The sequence below is a fragment of the Schistocerca piceifrons genome, chromosome X, assembly GCF_021461385.2.
Source record: "Schistocerca piceifrons isolate TAMUIC-IGC-003096 chromosome X, iqSchPice1.1, whole genome shotgun sequence".
NCBI classification, from domain to species: Eukaryota; Metazoa; Arthropoda; class Insecta; order Orthoptera; family Acrididae; genus Schistocerca; species Schistocerca piceifrons.
Genome location: NC_060149.1, coordinates 805,816,139 through 805,820,854, shown reverse-complemented (window position 1 = coordinate 805,820,854; position 4,716 = coordinate 805,816,139). Strand labels below are relative to the sequence as shown.

Sequence of the window (4,716 nt, the reverse complement as noted above, 5' to 3'; positions counted from 1 at the left end):
ATCGTCTCTTCTTAATTCTTGTACAGGTCCAATTCAACGTATTTCGTTACGAGTGCTGGTTAACTACACTAAAACGCCGTCCGAACAGGCCATGAAGGCCCAACGGTACCGACCGGCCGCCGTGTCGTCCTCACCCACAGGCGTCACCAGATGCGGAGACGGAGGGGCCTGTGGTCAGCACACCGCTCTCCCGGCCGCATGTCAGTTTCCGAGTCCGGAGCCACTACTTCTCAATCAAGTAGCTCCCCAGTTTGCCTCACAAGGGCTGAGTGTACCCCGCTTGCCAACAGCGCTCGGCAGACCAGATGGTTACCCATCCAAGTGCTAGCCCAGCCCGCCAGCGCTTAACTTCGGTGATCTGACGCGAACCGGTGTTACCACTGCGGCAAGGCCGTTGCCTAACTACACTAATCGGAGCCATAATAATAAAAATCTAACAGAAAACCTGAGTGTCACCACCTCTTTTAAACTATGCGAACTTCAAATGGGACAAAAATCTTAAACACGTCAGGCGCTGTCATTCCGCGAAGCCACTAATTTTTACATGTTTAATCACACAGCACTCGTTATACGTACATACTGAAGCGCAAAAGAAGGTTGTATAGGCATGCTTATTCGGATACAGAGATACGTAAACAGGCAGAATACGGCGCTGCGGTCGGCAAAGCTTATGTAAGACAACAGTTGTTAGACCGGTTACTGCTGCTACAATGTCAGGTTATCAAGCTTTGTATTATCGCGAAATATGGGAGAGAGTGTCACAGAAATGATACAGGACTTGGGCTGGAAATCACTAAAAGAAAGGCGTTTTTCGTTGCGACGGAACCTTCTCACGAAATTCCAATCACCAACTTTCTACTCCGAATGTGAAAATATTTTGTTGACACAGACCTACATAGGGAGGAACGATCACCACGATAAAATAAGGGAAATCAGAGCTCGTACGGAAAGATATAGGTGTTCATTCTATCCGAGAGCTATACGAGATTTGAAAAATAGAGAATTGTGAAGGTGGTTCGATGAACCCTCTGCCAGGCACTTAGATCTGATTCTCAAAGTATCCATGTAGATGTAGATGTAGGAGTGAGTTTCAACATGGTATTATAGTCGTCGCACGGGCAATGGGACACAGCAGCTGCGAGGTAGTGAAGAAGTGGGGATTTTCCCGTACGACCATTTCACAAGTGTACCGTGAATATCAGGAATCTGGTAAAACGTCAAATCGCAGCCGAAAAAAGATCCGGCAAGAACGGGACCAACGACGAATGAAGACAATAGTTTTTATTGCCTCTTCTGTCTGAATGCTGAAGACGTGAATGTAATGGTAGCGCAGAATCAATCTATTTCACTTTCTGAACACCGATAGCAAAATTGTATCCAGTAACCATTTTGCGGCAGATTTCTTGCAGACTGTCCTCCTCTGGACGCCGTATGCTGCAAAGCTCCGGCCGGGATCCATTTGCTGGCTACCGGCAGCAGCCGTGGCGACAGAAGTGGCGCTGCACTCTCCCGCCTGCTAACGCACATCACTTTTGATAATTTAAAAGGCTTTATTATTATTAAATGTTGCTACACAGAAAATTTCTACGATTTCCATTCACGCTCGAAAGCAATGGAGACAGACGCCCTGATTAGTAGATGGGTACTGTATTACATTAATCGGCAAGAGTTAAGTATGGCCCGAAATTAATTTTATAGACTGGGGCGAAATTAAACCACCTCACTATATTCGATGAATTTATAAATGCTTCATACCTCGTTTCTTTTCCTTTCAAAGTCAATAATTTGTGCAACTTTTGGCCAATATTCGGATGTTTTCGTCAAGCCAGAGTGAGCGTCTGTGGTGTAAATTGCATTACAGTTCTTGTTACATTCCTCATGGTAAGTCTATGCGATAAACTGTGTGAATACCTTGCAATGCATGCTCTATAGCGGCGCAGGAACACTGCACATTTGGAGTTACATGTATGGATTCATGAAGTATTTAACATTGATCGGAAGTGATAGTTAAGGCCATCAGATTTAAACCAGAAAAGGTTTTCGTTTTTGAAGTTTCAGAGGACGGAAAGGAATTACTAACGCCGGTGTCAGAAAACGCCTACAGTTAAATGCTATTGCAAAAATTTAGGAGAGAGGAACTAAATTAATCAACATGTTCACATCATAAACAACCTCCTGACATGTTAGACCTATATGACGAACAGAGCTCAAATTCGATATCGTTGACAGTCGGTTTGAATCTTTTCAGAAGCTATTTTACAGTGAAGCACCTTGGAATTTGCAAAGCAGACATCCATGATATTAACATAATTTACTAAGTCGAAATTGCACGAAGATTTATGTGTAAAGGCATTCTTCAGATTTTGTATAAGGAATTTATACTAGCAGATTGCAACTCCATTAGTTAAAATAGAAAATAAAAGGTTGTGTTCAGCAGCTTTCACTGAGATTCGAACTGCCATCTCATATAGCACTAGCATCGCAACGCAGAAAGGAACCACTGAGCTAACGACACACTGGCGGCAATAAGCGGACTATAGTTCATAAATGGTTCAATTGGCTCTGAACGCTATGGAACTTAACTTCTGAGGTCATCAGTCCCCTAGAACTTAGAACTACTTCAACTTAATAACCTAAGGACATCACACACATCCATGCACGAGGCAGGATTCGAACCTGCGACCATGAGGTCGCGCGGTTCCAGACTGTAGCGCCTAGACTATAGTCATTGCGATATTGCCTGAGCCTCAAAACGCAACATTAAACACACAAACAAGTGTTACTTATGTGAAGAACGCCATTCTTGGGGTCCAGAAATTAAATATACTTTCTAATCGTCTCATCTTACAATGGATTATATCGAATGAGTCTTCCATTTGAAAAAGGAATGCCAAGTGAATTTAGCGAGGTAATGCCGGACTACACCCGGAAGTAAATGCACTCTCGCAGTGTTGACAAATACTTGCTACGACGCTGCCGATTCTCAGCTCTCTTACACGGCAGCTCTTTAGCCAAATGCTTGTCGTGATTGTCCGATACGGTTCTTCAGCGAGGAGACGCGCGCGCACGTTTGTCTTTTATGCGGCGTTCTTCCCTGATAATTTCTGACGTCGTCTTGAGGGCTATGTATACATTTGAGGCATTCAATTATCATTAATCCAGAATGATACAAGTTTCAGTTTCCGGCGTGGAAGAAGGCTGTTGACGCCGACATATCATTTCAACGTAGGGAAAGCAAAACGGATGATTCAGTGTTTCTCATTCAGCATAAAGCATGTGAGATAAGTTTCCGTAACGTTCATAATTATCTCAAAATACAAATGAAGTAAAAATACATCGGAAGCTTATTTGAATTGAATATAATGTAAGATAACAAACGCTTTGCACCTCCATGTCGAATGTGTCCACGTGCAAATTTTTGCAGTATACATATAGAATGTCACGATTACCACGAGAATAAAGAAGTATGTTGGTAAGGATGGCAGCAAGAAGAGACGCAGTCAACAAATATTCGATTCCTCATGGCATTCATTTCCATTGTGATTTAAAAAGAGGTATAGCGGAATATTACTTTAGTTAACACCAAAGATATGCCGCACATATGGATGACGATTAAGTTTGCGTCATCATACGTTTCCTCCTTGAAATCTGTATATTCTGTTATATACTAAAAGCCTGATCATTGTTTCAGTAATGTTACCCTCTTGTTTGGCCCCTAAACGATGAACAGATTGCAAATGCATGTCTCTGCATGAAAGTAATTGTTTGAACCTTCCTGCGTTGTTTTCTGTGTATTTTTATTTGGAATTCATGAAGCAGACTGCTGTTCCTCCCCCCCTCCCCCCCCCCCCCCCCTACAGGGTTAGGTCTCAAAACTAAACCGTTTTTTATCCACTGGCATCATTTATTCAGACAGCATCAGCACAAGACTATCAAACAAAGCCTTCCATTCGCAGTTGCAACCCTCTAACCGGCAGGTGACCCAAGGGTAATCCACGGTCGTGGTCCGAAATTAGCAGCTCTCTGCTACTGTGACAAAGTCTGTACTACATTTTCGATTCTGCAGCACCAGTTTATCTGGTAACACTGTGTTAAATCAACAGGAGTAGTTGCAGAGTTGTGCCAGCATATCTGTCCTCCTATTGTCGACTTAATGTATCTCACTTCTCCTGTAGCGTTGATCACGAGGTGCCGAAGTAAATGAGTGTATTCTGCATGACGTAACATTCAGTATTCCCTTCTTTCATAGCCACTCTTCACGTCCATCGATACCAAATAGGGATGTGAAATTCTTTCGAGTGAGAGAACCGCAAAAATAATCGTAACAAGAACAAGCAAATAACGAATGAAGTTTATTGCAATGCAGAACGAGAATGGCTGTGAAAATAAAAATCTATAAAAATAGGTTGATCGTTGAGTTGGCACAATGCAGATATCTTCTTAGCATTTTGTTACTGAATATAGTTCTGGATGTTTACAGATAAAAAGCAAAATTCGGTACTTCTCGCTAGTGTAATACAATGTGAACCGGCAACTCCCCTCTCCTTAGAACACGATTCAAGTAGGTCCCCGAGTGGATACCAAGGCACTGCTGCATTCTGTTCTCTGACATTGCTCTGGTGACGGTTAAAGCAGATAGTTCCGATTATGAAATACAAAACGTATTGCAGGATAGTTCCTAGGATCGTAGTATTAAATTTGTGATGTAGATGGCAC

General features: G+C 42.6%; 1 pseudogene; it reads right to left on the bottom strand.

The window, feature by feature from the left end:
• Positions 1-281: 281 nt before the first annotated feature.
• Positions 282-399, bottom strand: LOC124723848 (annotated as a pseudogene).
• Positions 400-4,716: the final 4,317 nt, after the last annotated feature.